At 46.4% G+C, this 17,532-nt stretch overlaps 1 protein-coding gene across 1 annotated transcript in view; it reads left to right on the top strand.

Annotated features, from left to right (window-relative positions):
- Nucleotides 1-17,532, top strand: part of LOC115093677 (neurabin-1-like) — a 476,950-nt gene that overhangs the window by 133,216 nt on the left and 326,202 nt on the right. The gene's annotated exons all lie outside the window — the stretch shown is intronic.

The raw sequence follows: 17,532 nt of genomic DNA, 5'->3' as shown, positions 1-17,532 counted from the left end.
TTAAGTCTTGAACGTGCTTAAGATACTGCTTGATTTTTTTAATAGCATTCCAATCTCCTTGGCAAGGTTTACTGACACGTTTGCAAAGATGACACTGCCACTCCAATATCTGGTTGAATAGTTGTTGCCACATACAAAAGAGCCACCACTGCTTGTCTATACTTCATTGCTTGGTAAGAGATCATCTTCTTTCCAACTTCAGATAATATGTATCCATTGACGCTGCTGCTCTCCTAGCTTCTGATATCACAAACTGATCAAGAATTGCACTGATTTTTAGCAGACCGATTTAGCGGAAGACTCCCATTTTCTTGTTGCTGAATATGGATTACTAGATAGTATGTCACTTCTCCTAGATCCTTGGTACTGAAGTGCATTTTTGAGCTTTCTTCATGGGCAATAATCAAATCATATGCATGTAGTAATACATATATCCATTTTCCATCCTCACACTTAAAGTGTAGGCATGGATCATTGTGGCTTTGCATGAACCATTGTTCTAGCAAACTGCTTATTTTGCAGGTCCATGCTGTAGCTGATTGCTTAAGGCTAGAGCTATTTTTGTAATTTGCAGACTGTTCATTTGCCTTTTTAATGTAACCTTCCGGTTGTAACATATATAGCTCCTCTTCAATATTAACATTGAGAAAAGCAGTTTTTTTTAATCAAAATCATTTTTATTGGTGGAAACCTGCATTATAACAGCACAAGTCTCTTGGTGCAATCTCAACCATTTCAAAAGAGCACAAACATGACCAGCATAAAGTGGCAAGATCCTGTAATATGAATATCCAGTACGACAGCTGTACAATAAAGCATGTTTCTTTTTACAACAGTGCTATTCTGCAGCATTTGTCCACATATGCCAACATTCAATCATTCCTATCACACTCTAACATCTCAACCTTACACTGTCCCACCTACCCACCCACCCATCCCAAGGAGTCAATACAAAATCATCCAAGAAGAGCCTGTATCCGCGCTTGCAAAGGTTATATGTTGCTTCTGGTCCTCTGCCTGCCTCGCTGCCATCACATACAGGGTATGTATGTCTGTCTCTGCCGGTAGAGGCTTAGGACCGCTGTGGTTCAGTAGTTATCCATTACATCATTTAGTTTGGTTTCCAGTAGCCAGGAGATTAGCTTGAATATCTTGAGGCAATAAAGTGGAGCAGGTGGCCCAACAGTCACAGTACAGTTTGTCAAATTTGTGATTGTTGGTAAGAGAATCTTAGCCTTTCCATTTGCATGGACATTGCAAGCCTGTAGTACCAAGGTTGTAGCATGGGCTGCGTGCCTGGTTCAGTCCAGATAGCTAAAATCGTATGACCAAACTTGTCAGAGGAGAGACGATATGACTGCACGGACCCTTTCATACCCGACATGAGGAGCTTGCCTGATCTCTGAATTAAAGTATTTATGCATTGGGCAATAACTGTAAGTACCCCATCCCAAAATACAGTCAGACTTGAGCATGTGAATAGCCGATGAGCTAGCATGCCATTTTCCAAGTTGCACTTTATATACATACAGCTGATGGCAATCGGCCCATGCGAAAGCGGCGAACATCACAAATAATGTGATGTAGTACTTTAAATTGAAGTTCCTGGAGGGTCAAATCCTGCAGGCTTTTATACATATTTTTGAAACAGGTGAGTAGATATGCGTTGGAAATGTCTTCTCCTCAGGCAGCTGTCCAGTACTGTGCAATTGGTGTTACATGGTAAGGTATTCTGTATTCTTTACCCAGACTGCTCCATCCTTTAATCGAGTTATGAGTCAGAGCTATATCAAATACTCGCTGGGCAAAGACGATTCCAAACGATAAGTCTCCTTTGTCCACCTGAAGGATTGGAGGTAATGGCATGCTTGCAGATAGGCAAAGAAATGCTTTGAAGGTATGTGGTATTCAGGTACTAGGGATGCAAAGTCAATCACAGTTGGGGACTCCCTATTGTAAAAGTGGAATATGTAGGGTAATCCTTTTTGTAGCCAATCGCTAAATATTGTGCTGCAATCCTGCCCTGACAGAAAGTTCTTATTGCCCAAGAGCGGCACTAGTAGAGAAACTGCCAGACATGCCTCCCTAAGCTCACAGCCATCACCACACCTGACTACAGGGTTGAAGTAGTCCTTTTGGAATGTCCAGGTTGCGAAAGGTTATTGTACTGACCTGTAATAAAAACAATGGGGACCACCGTGCTGTCATGCAATTGAACAAACCATCCTCACAATAGGAATACTTGTCCAGTAGCCATTCCCCCACAAATCTTAACTGACATGCTACATTATACAAATGGAAATCAGGTAAGCCTAACCCACCAGTGTCTCTAGAGTATTGAAGGGTGTGGTATCATAGCCGAGCTTTCTTCCCCGCCCATACACATTTTTGGAAAGGATTGTAGCCCATGTAAATCTTTGCTAGTCAACCAGCATGGAAGCATATGCAGCTTATACAGCAACTTAGGTACGATTACCATCTCTAATAAGGCGCATAGCCCAGATAGGTTGAGAGGTAGCAATTGCCAAGCCACCAGTTGGGCTCCTAACTCGACTAATGTTCGTTTTATATTAAGCCACAGCAATTAAACTCTCAATAGGTTAGGGCGGTGGGAACAGCCGTATCAATGCACACAAAAATAACTGTTGAACCACACAACATTTAAAGTAAATATAAACACCAAAGGTGAAAAGAATTTTTATCTCTCATTTAGCAGACCTCATATGTGGGCATGTTATAATACAAGATAGCATGAAAATAAATGCACCAAATAGTATAATCATAGGTCATGAATGAGTGATTTTTTAACTTGCTTAGTGAGACAGTCCAATGCACAACAGGAGTTCCCAAAATGTCAAAGCATCAGAATTCTTTGAGGAAAATATCCAAATTCCAATAGAATTTTACTTAACTTAATTAAGCACGAAGAAACGCTGTTTGTAAATCTTGTGAGAGGCTCTGGTGGAGAATGCCTGACACGGACCCGTGTTTCGGCTGTGCCTTCGTCAGGGGGCCAAAGGTTGCTGGAAAAAATGAACAAACATAACACACCAATTACTGCAAAAATAATACTTGCGAAGCGGTTGTCCAGTGATGGGGTACCAACATGTTAAACCACGGCTTGAATCGCCGACCTGCCGGTAGTGCGTTTCTTCTACCGGAGGAGACTGCTGTTGCGCCATTATTTAAGGAACCCATCGACAATCCGAATTATCCACGTAGGCAGGCAGTGACGTCAGTAGTTACTAGGGACTCCCCAGACCTTTAAAGTAAAGAGTACCATTCAATCGCCACATTTAAACCATGGGGCTGAACAGTGTTAAGGTTAAATATCCATTGTTGCTCCTTCTGATTCAAACGTTTTGTGGATCACCCCCCCCCCCCTCCCTGATAGATGAATCCCATCTATCACTCTCCATTTCAGATCCACAAATTTATGGTTTTCCAGGAGACAATGGGATACAATAGGAGCTTATAACTTCTCAGTTAAAAGGCAGCTATGGTGCTCGATGAGTCTGGTATGGATTGGACGTTTAGTCCTACCAACATAAATGTTTCCACATGGACAAATGATGATGTAAATCACATGAGAAGTATTACAGTCAGAATTAAATCTTGCCAGTCTAGTCCTTCCTAAGTTATCCTTCCACGATGGACCAGCCATTGTTTGGGAACATAAAGAGCATTTTTGACATGGCCAATGCCCAAATGGTAAAACAGGTTGGATGTTGATATCTGGCAAAAGGAAGGAGTGTGTCAGTATGTCTTAGATTTTTGCCTCGGCAATTTGCAATTAGTGGAAGGTAAGCAAAAACATGATGTATCTGTAAAACATGCCAATATTTCCGAATAATGGATGCAATCTTAGAAGATTTTGTAGAAAATCGGAGTGTGCACACCAAAGGGAAATCATCTGTGTCAGATGAATTGTCCAATAGGAGCCATAAAGAAAATAGGATAAAGCATAAATGTTGGCAAGTTAAATGTAAGACATTGATAAGACAGGCTAAGAGAGAATTTGAAAAGAAGTTGGCTGTAGAGGCAAAAACTCTCAGTAAAAACGTTTTTAAATATATCCAAAGCAGAAAACCTGTGAGGGAGTCAGTTGGACCGTTAGATGATCGAGGGGTTAAAGGGGCACTTAGAGAAGATAAGGCCCTCGTGGAAAGATTAAATGATATCTTTGCTTCGGTGTTTACTGAAGAGGATGTTGGGGAGGTACCCGTAATGGAGAAGGTTTTCATGGGTAATGATTCAGATGGACTGAATCAAATCGCGGTGTACCTAGAAGATGTGGTAGTCCTGATTTACAAACTGAAGAGTAGTAAATCACCCGGACCGGATGGTATACACCCCAGAGTTCTGAAGGAACTGAAAAATGAAATTTCAGACCTATTAGTAAAAATTTGTAACCTATCATTAAAATCATCCATTGTACCTGAAGGATAGCAAATGTAACCCCAATATTTAAAAAGGGCTCCAGGGGCGATCTGGGAAACTACAGACCAGTGAGCCTGACTTCAGTGCCAGGAAAAATAGTGGAAAGTGTTCTAAACATCAAAATCACAGAACATATAGAAAGACATGGTTTAATGGAACAAAGTCAGCATGGCTTTACCCAGGGCAAGTCTTGCCTCACAAATCTGCTTCACTTTTTTGAAGGAGTTAATAAACATGTGGATAAAGGTGAACCGGTAGATATAGTGTACTTGGATTTTCAGAAGCCGTTTGACAAAGTTCCTCATGAGAGGCTTCTAGGAAAAGTAAAAAGTTATGGGATAGGTGGCGATGTCCTTTCATGGATTGCAAACTGGCTAAAAGACAGGAAACAGAGAGTAGGATTAAATGGACAATTTTCTCAGTGGAAGGGAGTGGACAGTGGAGTGCCTCAGGGATCTGCATTGGGACCCTTACTTTTCAATATATTTATAAATGATCTGGAAAGAAATACGACGAGTGAGATAATCAAATTTGCAGATGACACAAAATTGTTCAGAGTAGTTAAATCACAAGCAGATTGTGATAAATTGCAGGAAGACCTTGTGAGACTGGAAAATTGGGCATCCAAATGGCAGATGAAATTTAATGTGGATAAGTGCAAGGTGATGCATATAGGGAAAAATAACCCATGCTATAATTACACACTGTTCTGACTGCAGTGCTATGTTTGTTAAAGTTCTGGGTCCATGATCTGACAGAAGAGGTAGTAGAAATGCAGGCAAGACCAGAATCTGTAAAGTTCATGGAACACCTGCTTCTTGTGCAGAGGAAGTTGCTCCCTTTTTAAAAAACCTTTAAGCAGCTTAATACTCTAATACTTACGATTGTTAATGTCATGAACCGTGGTGAACTAGTGTTCCCTGTACGTACCAGGATCAGTCCAGACCGTGGGTTATGTCCCCTTTCCAGCAGATGGAGTCAGAGCAAAAACTGAGAGGGCGGTCCCTCATGACTGGTGCACCCTCTGTAAACCTTCAGTATTTCTCTGACTCCTGCAGATTCGGGTTGCACCTTCGGTTCTCCTATTTTCTTTCTGTGAGAATAGTCTTTGTTGATTTATTTCTCCTGTTTTCTTAACACTTTTTACTTGGATGGATCTTATTTAAAAAAAAAAAAAAAAAAGGCAAAGGCTTTTCATTGTAGCTTTGCTATACTTTCTATGGGCTGTCCTGCTGCAGGCTTGCAGGCAGAGAGAGCTTTCATTCAGTGACAGACCTGTCATCTTTTGTATTTACTGCTGTATTGTTTTGGGGGTAAGTTTAACTTTCCTTTTACAGGGCTGTCATTTGTTCACCATTGGTCCCTGCAATGGCCATTGCGTCTGGGCTTACTGCTGGTGTAGCTGCAAAGAACCCCTCGATCCGAGGCTAGTGTAGGTCCAGTGATAGAGAGTGGTGGTAATCTCTCTCAGCTTGGCTTTGCGCTTAGTATGAGTCATTGAGAAGAAGGTAATCCAAAAAGAAGGTAAGCAGAGAGATGAGGCTCTTGGCTTACTTCTCGGTTGGCAGCCATCTTGGTCTCCATTTAAAAAAACGTAAACCTGCTCTATCAATACTACTTCAGTGATTATAAGTAGACATACAGAATTTGGTATAAAAAATATATAGCTGTAAAATTATCTGACACATTGAAATATAATACACCTTAAACAGAATTTTATCTGGAAGACCCCGCCTGGTCAGCCACTAGATGGCCTTAAGTCCCTGGCCCATAGGAATTATAACAGCTTAGTGGGATTACTGTTCCCTTCTTGCCCCTCCCAATCTGGATGGCTGTGATTGGTTGCCTTAGGTTAATTAATGGGGCTAAGAGTAGGATTAGAGTTACATTTTTGATAGACTTAAAGGAGTAGGAGTGTATCGGGATGATACATTCATTATCTTTTCATTTTTGGGTGGTTTGTTTTACACAAATTTCGGTTTGTAGAATTTTTTTCCATTCATGTGAAAAAAAAAAAAATGAATCAAATATTAAAGCCACACCCCAAAAAACAAAGAAAAACAGGGATTCATAGCTCCACCACCATCCCTCCCATCCACCTGGAAAAATGCCAGGACCAGGATACCCACCACTGGGTAAGTGGGTAAGTATCCTGAAGCTTCAGTCTTGCTGAGGCCATGGTAGGTCGCCACAATCTCTGCCTTAGTGTAGGCCGAACCCAGACCTGTCACTGGGTCCAGATGCTGGGGCCTGAACCTGGAGGCTGGTTTCCAACACCTTGGCCCAGGCCAGACTCCGTGGCCCGGCCCAGAGGCCAGGTCCCTACGCCTGGGCCTTGGACCAGAGCCTGATGCCATGGCACAGCCCGGAGGCTGGGTCCTGATGCCTGGGCAGAATGCAGAGGAAGTAGCCCCCTTCTTTTTTTTTTTTTTTTTAAACTATAAGCAGCATCTTCTACTTCTTTCTTTGGAGATCCTCTTCTGCTTCTTTCTTGGGTTCTTCTGTGCCAACTGACGCCATATTCCAGCACTTTCACCTCAGTGGATGGTGCCATTTTGATGTATGGTATAGTATGTCATTGCTGTACATCAAAATGGCACAGTTCACTAGGGTGAATGTGCTAGAGTTCGGGCCTGGGTCCGGGCTGAGGCCCTGGTGTCGGGCCCAGGCATTGGGACCTGGCCTCTGGGTCAGGGTCTAGGTTGAAGCCCTGGTGTCTGGACCTGGCCTAGGCGTCTGGCCTGGGACAGGTTGGTATCCAGGCCTCGGGACTCAGCCTTCGTCGTATACCTGACAGATCAGGTAAACTAGTTTTCATTTTTATGGGGTCTTGGCTGAGGTCCCTGCATCGGTCTGGGCCTAGGCTGAGACCCCAGCATAATGCTCGGGCCTAGGCCGTGGCCCCTGCTTTGAGCCTCAGCCTATGCCCTAGGCAAGGCCCATACTTCTGGCTTAAGCCGAGGCACTAGCATCATGCTCGGCTGTAGGCTGCGCCCCCCCCCCCCCTGCTTTGGGTCTTTGTCTTTGCTCTTGGTGAGGCCTAGGCATCGGCCTGATGGATTGATTTAAAACGAATTCAACGAATAAGGTTCATTCATTTCATTAATAAGGGCTTAACATTGATGCTCCAATCCACATTTAACAGATTAAAAACTCCAACAAACAATACTCTTCCTTCCCACCTTTTGGATATCTTCAACCAGATCTCTATCCCATTCTGTTTGATTCAGAGGCCTATAGACCATAGAAGTGTCATATTATATATTTTTTTTTGTAAGACAGTCCACAATGCTTCTTCCTTTCCCGTGACCCCTGCATTCAATTCATTAAGAACATAGCATGCCATACTGGGTCAGACCAAGGGGGTATATGATAGAGGTCTTTAAGATCATGAGAGATCTTCAACGAGTAGATGTGACTCTGTTATTTACACTTTCGAATAATCGAAGGACTGGGGGGCATTCCATGAAGTTAGCAAGTAGCACATTTTAAGACTAATCGGAGAAAATTCTTTTTCACTCAACGTACAATAAAGCTCTGGAATTTGTTGCCAGAGGATGTGGTTAGTGCAGTTATTTATTTATTTATAACTTTTATATACCGAGGTTCAATTAACAAGATTAATTATCACTTCGGTTTACATTGTAACAGCAAACATAACAGAGACAAGTCTTGTTTTACAATGAACAGGGTAGAATAACCTGGAAAAACATAAAATAGGTGCAGAAAGTATAGAGAATTGGGACTGTGTAACTTGGGCAAAAGCAGTGAAATTAAATGGGGGGGGGGGACTATAAAGGCAACAAGTTGGATAGAGTTAGTGTAGCTGGGTTCAAAAAAGGTTTGGATAAGTTCTTGGAGGAGAAGTCCATTAACGGCTGTTAATCAAGTTTACTTAGGGAATAGCCACTGCTATCGGTTTCATCAGTGGCATGGGATTTTCTTAGTGTTTGGATAATTGCCAGGTTCTTGTGGCCTGGTTTGGCCTCTGTTGGAAACAGGAAGCTGGGCTTGATGGACCCTTGGTCTGACCCAGCATGGCAATTTGTTATGTTATGTTCCAACAGTGGCCAATCCAGGCCATAAGAACCTGGCAAGTTGTTTTATGAGAGAGCTGCTACTCCCCCATTTTATCATCTCTGTCCTTTCTAAATAGGTTATAGCCAGGTATGGCTGTATCACATTCATGAGATTCTTTGAATCATGTTTCGAAACTAGCAACAATATCCAAGTTTGTCTTCGCCATTGGGGCTTGCAGATTTGTTTGTTTGATTTATATTCTGCTTTTCTGGCACTTCAAATTGGATTATATTTAAGTACAGTACATATTTCCCTGTCCACTTCTGAAATTTTATTGCCCACACAAGCATTTATTTATGCTCATAGCTTTCCAACTTTTCTTACGCAACTTGCTGCTCTTCCTGGACACCTTTTCTGCCCTATTGAGCTGATTTTTGATCATTTCTTCACCCACTTCCTATATTTGTTGGGGGTGACATTCCAATGTTCTTCTGCCAGTCCCATTCTCTAGTAAACCAGCATGATGTTACGACAAATGTCGGTATATAAAATCAACAAATAAAATGCCTTATGATATATGATGTGACTTTCTCATTTAGCATTATTTTGCTTGCCACAAACAGATGTAAGCCGTCTATACCATAAATCCTTTTACTGTTCCATTCACAAACCCTGCCCCAATATTTCCAAAACCTTTTATTTTACAAATTTAAGCGCCCTGCCCGCGGCTGTCCCGCGCATGGGCCTGCTCACCTTCATGGTTCCACAGCAGGTCCTGGGACGACCTCCCTCGCGGTAGTTGCCAGGCCCCGGCGGTGGTCACTGGGCTTTCCGCTGTGTGCCAGGCCTCACGCCGATTGCTCGGCGTCCTCGGCCATGTTAGCAACGCCCCTACACGCGCGTGGACTGCCTGGACTCATGTAGGTGCAAGGGCAGGTCCTAGTTCCGCGGCGCACTATGATTGATCCCTCGATATAAGGAAGTTCCTGTCATTGCTTCCTTGGCATGTGGCGCAGTGCCTAAGGTGAAGAGACCTTGATCCTAAGGTCGTGGGTTCAAGTCCCACTCCAGCGCTTCCAAGAATTGATTCCAAGCTCGTGGGTCCTAGCCCACACATCCATGAATCCAAGAACACTTGATTCCAAGCTCGTAGGTCCCAGCTCCCACTTCAAGAATTCCTAGAACCAGAACATCACTGTCCTGTTCAGTTGCTCGCCCCGGACTTCGCTCCTGTTGATTGGTTCTGTGACCGTTCCGTCCAGAGACGTGGCCCAGTAGGATGAAGATCGAGCACTGCATCGGGTCGGTTTGCTCTGATTGCCTCTGCGTTCGTTCCTGTTCCTGCCTGTTCCTAGTCTCGTTCCAGGATCCTGTTCCAGTTCTGTTCCTGACCTGTTCCTGCATCCTGCTTGTTCCTGTGTTCGTCTGTCTACCCCAGGTAGTACCCTCGGACTATCTTACTGGTACTGACCTCAGCTTGTTCCTGACCTGCCTGCTTCAAAGACCTCTGCCTGCCTCCGACCTTGTCTGACCTCCGGTACCTGACCCCTGCTTTGCTGACCACTCCTTGGACTGACCTCTTCTCCAGATTCTGGCTCTGTTCCTCGCCTTGTCATCACCAACTCTGTTCTGGTTCTCCTTGTTCCAACCAGCCTCCACCTTGAACCCGATTGTGCTCCCCTTGTGTCCGTGGGCACGCCAGACTGTGACTCTCTCAGTAGACCCTGCGAGGCCCACCTAAGTCCAAGCGGCCCGGGTCCCTACGGGCTCCTCCCGGGGGGACCTCTGGCTTCCAGTGGTGAAGCTCTTCACTGCCTTTGCCTCCTCCAGTGCTCCGCCCCCTGGGGGCAGTTACTCCTCTTCCCTTTCAGGAAACCTTCCATCACTGTCCCAGGACTAGGGTCCACCCCTGAGCGCAACATTTATAGGCTGTACCATCCTATTTTCTGGCCGGCTTACAATAAACTGTACATTCATAAGTAATAAAATAGATAAAATAGTAAATGAGTAAATATATTAAACAGGTAAAATAACAGTATATAAGCAAATATATTAAACAGTTATAAATAACAGTTTTGAATAAATATAAAACTCAAAATATAAAAAACAAAATATTGAAGCTATTCCTAACTTTAAAGTATTTAAACCTTAAAATTTCATTCTGTGGGCAAACCTTAATACAACAGTGCTGAACATAGGGAGGAATTGATAAAAAGCCGGTTGAAATAAATGATATAACTGTTTCTTAAACATCTTTCTGGATGTCTATTTATAAATCTGCTGGCAGTTGGTACCGTAGTATAGGACTGGGTATTGAGAGAGAGTTCTCTCTAGATTCTGCTAACAAATCTTAAGGGGAGAGCATGTCCAAAAACACTTCAGACCATAGAGTTCTAGCAAGTCGAATTTTCTGTAACATATTAATACACAGATGGGATTCATAGTCATGACTAATATTTTGTATTATATATGAAATTTTACACAAAGCCAGTGTAGATAGACGATAGAAGTTATATGATCAAATTTTGAAGTCCCAGTATGAATTCCTGCTAGTTAGTTTCTTATACTATCTTCCTTACACCAGGTTTTGAGCTATGTATTCAAGTTTTCTATATGGCTTAGCCCTTCCTTCCTCTTTCCATGAACAGGTAACACTTCTGAGAGAGCAATAGTCTATTTTAGAGTTGAGCTTCTTTGATTACATCAACTTTCTGGTTTGCATTTCTACTAGCTGAGGGTCTGGTAGGCATTTAACTATTGTTTCTCTCAAAATGAATTACCAAATTAGTGCCTCTGAGTTTTTCAGCATAAGGAGCCTTCTGTTAGCTCCTTGTGCTAGGAGATTCGTCAGAGGCACCTATAGTTTCATCTTGTCATCTGAAACCATGTTATCTACATTCTTCCAAAGTCACATGAACATAAGAGAACCCTCCCTACCCTAGGCTGTAAAAGGGCTTGCTACAAAAGGACTCTGCCTCATTGTTAGACTTTGCATCTGTTCATCTCTTATTATCCTAATAGACTGGACATAGAGGCCAAACATACATTATGGAACTGGCTAGCAAACTGCATTGCAGTTGGAGAAAGCTAGTCTGCTTACCTTAAACAATGTTCTCCTTAGAAAGCAGGATGCATTAGTGATGCTAAATAACCTGCCTGCCTCCCGGAAAAGTTAAAAAAGAAAAAACCCCCCATGTTATTTCCCCCCTCTCGTTAATGCCTTGTTATCATGTTTTATTGTTCAATGTAAAGCGCCATGCCTTGCGTTTGTTTTGCGTTACAATGTGAACCGATATGATATCCTGGATGAATGTCGGTATATAAAAATTTTAAATAAATAAATAAGTTGACTAGCTAGCTAGATTTAGCTTTAAAATTGACTGAGGGGACACTCAAAGCAATGCTCGCACAGGATCTCCCTGGCTAAGAGAGAGAGAGGTCTGTTCGATGTCACCTGACAATGTCACGGCTAATTCATAGTATACAGTAAGCAAACTTGCTTTCCTGCCTGCTGAGTGTTTCTTTTCTTATCTTGGAGAGAGAATGCTTAGCTAGGAAATCAAACTTCAATGACTTGCTGTTATTTCTCTAATTAAAGCTGTTTTCCCTGTACATACCAGGATCATTCCAGACGGTGGGTTATGTTCCATGTCCTGCAGATGGCGTCAGAACACAAAATTCCCAGGGGAGGACCCATATAACTACGCCTCCCCTGTAACAGCTCTCAGTAACGTTCTGACTCCAGCAGATGTGAGCAGGGGACTTGTTGTCCCCAGCTTGTTAGCTTAGGGCTACCTCCTCAGGGGGATCAAGTTTAAAAAAAAAAAAAAAAAAAAAAAAAGGAAGTTTTAAATTTACAGTTTAGGTCACTTTGCTAAGGCTCCTCTTACAGCAGGGGGAGAGCTCTCTGCTGGTGCTGGCTCATCGCTCTCTATCCTGGTGACTTGCTGATAGGCTGTTGCCTGTTTTCTTTCTTTCTTTTCTCATTTTCCTCACTGAGGGCTCAGTTGGGGTAAGTATTTTTGTTTCATCTTCTTTTTCAGCAGAAGACTGCAATTTTTTGGACTCCGTTCGGCTCTGAGGTGAAAGTCGGTAGCGCCGGCCTCTCCCTCCTGACCCAGGTTTTCCCCCCTCCCTTTTGGGGAGCGACCGACGTCCCAACCTGCGGCCCCGCGAAGCACCATTCCCTGGGGCTGCCTGCTGTCGGGAGGGTAATTCCCCGTCAGTTCTTCTTCAGGTCGGTGGGGGACCACGGCAAGCGTCTGTTGCCGGGTCGGCGCTCATTTTAGGCACGAGCCACCTGTAGAGCCTCCCCACCCCCCTCTCCCTGCGGCGATGCAGTCCGCAGCGCCTTATGAGGGCTCCGACAGGGCCGGATTATTTTCTGAAGAGGGTCTGTGCTCAGGCTGTTTCCCCGAGGGGGAATGTGCACCAGCTACTAACAAGGACGTTCGAGCTGCAGACCGCGTGGGAAGGAAGCGCCAGGCCCCGTTCCCTCTCAATGCGGGAAAGGCGGCCATTTTGTTGCAAGATTCTGATGCCGCGCTTTCTGAGGAGGACACGGATAATCCGTTCCCCGCTTCTAGGCCCGTTTTGGACCCTTACTCCGAGTCTAATCCTGATAGGCAATGGGGGGATCCCCCTGGGGTGACCCCTCAGGATGCCAGGCCTTTCCCCCTGAATTCATAGTCCTAATGCACAGGGCTTTTCTTCAGAGCAGAGACACGACCTTCGGGACCTGGGGACCCTCTCCTCCTAAGATACCATGTCCTGCCCCCCTCCTGGGTGGGACCCTCCCTCAGGCTCGCCCCCCTTTAGGCGGGGGAGCGGGGACATCTCGTGGCCCTACCGGGACACCATCAATTAATACAGACTTCGTCGGGGGAAGGACAATCCCAGGACCCTGACGTGGACGACCCCACCTTGGCGGCCCAGGTGGAGGGCGACGACCCTAGGGTCCTCCGCATCTTCCAAGCGGCGGAGTTAGATGACCTCATTTCCTACATCCTCCAGGAAATGGATATTGATCCCCCTCCGGAACCGGTGTGGCCTGACCCTGCACTCAAGAAGGGGGACCCCCTCCTAGCAGGACTGCGGCCTCTAGACAAGTCTTTTCCCACTCATCACAAGATCTTGCAGTTGATCACTCGGGAATGGGATTCCCCGGAGGCCAACCTTAGGGTCAGTAGAGCCATGGAAAAATTGTATCCTCTGCCGGCCGATTTTTTGGAAATTCTCAAAGTTCCCGCCGTAGATTCTGCGGTATCAGTGGTGACAAAGCATACCACTATTCTTGTCACTGGAGGGACGGCGTTGAAGGATATGCAGGATCGGAAGCTGGAGGTTTACCTCAAGCGTATCTTTGAGGTCTCGGCCTTAGGGATGCGGGCGGCTATCTGCAGTTCCCTCGCACAGTGAGCGGGTCTTCGGTGGGTGCAGCAGCTTCTCACCTCCCAGTCCTTACCAGACGCTGAGGCTCACCAGGCGGACAGACTGGAAGCCGTGGTTGCCTATGGAGTGGATGCTTTATATGATCTTTTAAGGGTCCTAGCCCAAACCATGGTGGCGGCGATCTCAGCGCGTCGGCTCCTTTGGCTTCGCAATTGGTCGACTGATGCCTCTTCCAAGACACGTTTGGGGTCCCTTCCTTTTAAGGGTAGGTATCTTTTTGGTGAAGACTTGGATCAGATCATCAAGTCCCTTAATGAGAATGCGGTGCACAAGTTGCCCGAAGATCGACCACGTTCGTCAAGATCATATAATTACTCCAGAAACCTTTATCGTAACCAGCGGAGAGCGCGTCCTCAGAGGCAACAGCCACCTCGGGCTCCCTCTTCTCGTTCGCACTCCTGGAACCGGCCCTTTCGTGGGCGCCGCCAGGGTAAGGAAGCGCAGGGTGCTGGTACATCCGCTAAATCTACCCAATGATGCCAGATGGACCCGCGAGGTGGTCCCTCGACTGGGGGGTCGCCTTGCTCTCTTCTACGAAGAGTGGGTCCAAATCACGTTGGATCAATGGGTTCTGGATATTCTAAGACGCGGTTATGCTTTGGATTTTGTTTGCGCTCCTCGGGACCGGTTCCTGTTTTCCCCTTGCGGGTCCTTAATCAAACAGGGAGCCGTGCGGCAGACCCTCGATCGTCTCCTTCAATTGGGGTCCATAGTGCCGGTGCCAGCCGCCGAACTGGGCCGGGGGCATTATTCAATCTATTTTGTGGTTCCCAAGAAGGAAGGTACTTTTCGTCCTATCCTGGACCTCAAGCAGGTCAACCGGTCCTTCAGAGTCCCTCTTTTCCGCATGGAGACACTCCATTCAGTGTTAGCAGCAGTTCATCCGGGAGAATTCTTGGCTTCGTTGGATCTCACGGAGGCGTATCTCCACATACCAATTTGTCAAGCTCATCAGCGTTACCTACGCTTCAAAATTTTGGGTCAACACTTCCAATTTCGCGCTCTTCCCTTTGGCCTGGCCACAGCTCCACAGGTTTTCACGAAGATCATGGTGGTAGTGGTGGCAACCTTGCGCAAGGAAGGCATCCTTGTGCATCCTTACCTAGACGATTGGCTCATCCGTGCAAAGTCACGAGCGCAGTGTATCCTCGCAGTCGACAGAGTGGTACAACTTCTCCAATCTCTGGGATGGATTGTCAACTTCATCAAGAGCAGCCTGGTCCCGTCCCAGTCGTTGGATTTTCTGGGAGCTCACTTCGACACCAAGAATGCCAGGGTTTTTCTGCATCCAGACAGAGCTCATTCTCTGCTTCAGCAGATTCAAGGATTTATGGCGCTCGAGACACCCACTGCCTGGGACTACCTGCAGCTACTGGGGACCATGGCCTCGACCATCGATCTGGTTCCTTGGGCATTTGCGCATCTGAGGCCTCTGCAGAGATCCCTACTTTCCCGGTGGCAGCCGGTGTCGAGATTTCCAGGCAATCCTTCCGATTCAGAGAGCAACCTTCATCAGTCTCCATTGGTGGCTGGAACCGTGGCACCTAGCTCACGGGGTGTCGCTGGAGGGACCCGGATTGGGTGATTATCACCACGGACGCCAGCCTCACAGGCTGGGGAGCGGTCTGTCGGGACAGCTCAATCCAGGGTTGATGGACGGAGGAACAGTCAGTGGCCCATCAACCGCTTGGAGACCAGGGCGGTTCGTCTGGCGTTACAGGGTTTCCTCCCCATAGTACGCCATCAAGCAGTCAGGGTGCTATCGGACAATGCGACTACAGTGGCGTACATCAATCGCCAGGGAGGCACGAGAAGTCGGTTGGTCTCTCTGGAAACCGACAAATTGATGGAGTGGGCAGAGCTTCACCCCAACGACTAGTTGCCTCGCATATAGCGGGAGTGGACAACGTACAGGCGGACTTTCTCAGCCGACAAAACTTGGATCCCGGAGAGTGGGAGCTCTCTCAGCAGGCGATGCGGATAATAGTACGGCGATGGGGGATACCGCACGTAGACCTAATGGCAACCGCCGGAAATGCAAAGGCCGCCCGCTTCTTCAGCCGCAGGCGGGAGCGCGGCGCTGAGGGCGTGGACGTGCTGGTCCTGCCCTCGCCGCGCCACTGTCTCCTATATGTTTTCTCACCGTGGCCCCTCGTGGGCAAGGTCATCCGCAGGATAGAGGCACACCAAGGGCCGGTGATCCTTGTGGTGCCAGAGTGGCCCCGACAACCGTGGTTTGCGGATCTGCGCAATTTGACGGTGGAGGGTCCCCTTCGTCTCGGTCAGCTGCCATGTCTTCTACGCCAGGGACCAATATTTTTCAAGGAGGCAGATCGCTTCTGTCTTGTGACTTAGCTTTTGAGAGGCATCAGTTGAGGAGGCGCGGTTATCCGGAGCCGGTTATTTCAACACTACTGAAGGCACGTAAGATGTCCACCTCTGTTACCTATGTTCGAGTCTGGAAGGTCTTTGAGGATTGGTATGGAGCGAATGACATTCTTTCCATGCAAGCCTCAGTGCCACAAGTCCTTTCCTTCTTGCAGGCAGGTTTGGATTTGGGTCTTGCTTACAATTCTCTTTGGGTTCAGGTGGCGGCCTTGGGGGCTTTTCTTCGCAGTGGAAATAAGGAGTTTCTGTCCTCGCATCCGGACGTCTCCCGTTTCCTTAAAGGAGTGAAACACTTGAAGCCTCCGATTCGCCCACCTTGTCCGTTGTGGAATCTGAATCTGGTGCTCAGAGTCCTCTGTGGTTCGCCGTTCGAACCTCTAAGCTCGGCTACCATCAAGGATGTCACTCTCAAGACCATTTTTCTCGTGGCAATCAGTTCAGCAAGACGTATTTCCGAGCTGCAGGCCCTATCCTGTCGTGAACCATACCTTCGTTTCTCGCCTGAAGGGGTTTCGCTGAGGACGGTTCCTTCTTCTTTTTTCCCTAAAGTGGTTTCGGCATTCCACCTCAACCAATTGGTGGAATTACCATCTTTTGCCTCTTCTGAGTCTGGAGTAGACTGGATGTACGGCGGTCTCTGATACGCTATCTGGAGGTGACTAATGATTTTCGGCTCTCCGATCATCTGTTTATCCTCTGGTCCGGACCCCGGAAGGGTTGCATGGCCTCCAAACAATCTATAGCGCGGTGGTTGAAGGGAGCGATCATAGCGGAGTACCTTGGCGTAGGTAAGTCCCCTCCGCTGGTTGTCAAGGCTCATTCTCTTCGAGCCCAGGCGACATCTTGGGCGGAGAGCTCCTCCGTCTCCACTCAGGAGATTTGTAGGGCGGCCACCTGGAAGTCGATCCATACTTTTGCGAGACATTATCGCCTGGACGTCGGTGCTTCGTCGGGCGGTCAGCTTGGAGACAAGGTAATACGAGCAGGGCTGTCTGTGGCCCACCCGTGATGGGAAAGCTTTGGTACATCCCACAGTCTGGAATGATCCTGGTATGTACAGGGAAAAGAAAATTATTCCTTACCTGCTAATTTTCGTTCCTGTAATACCATGGATCATTCCAGACACCCTCCCTTGGTTTGGGGGTTTTGCTAGTGGGACATCCCTGCCTACCTGTCTTAACAATCTTTTATTCTGTATTTCGAATACTGCGCGTCTTTTTTGTTCACGCACTG

The sequence above is a fragment of the Rhinatrema bivittatum genome, chromosome 6 (assembly GCF_901001135.1).
Source record: "Rhinatrema bivittatum chromosome 6, aRhiBiv1.1, whole genome shotgun sequence".
In the NCBI taxonomy this organism is placed as follows: Eukaryota; Metazoa; Chordata; class Amphibia; order Gymnophiona; family Rhinatrematidae; genus Rhinatrema; species Rhinatrema bivittatum.
The sequence above is the reverse complement of the archived record's forward strand: the minus strand, read 5'-3'. Positions and strand labels throughout refer to the sequence as shown.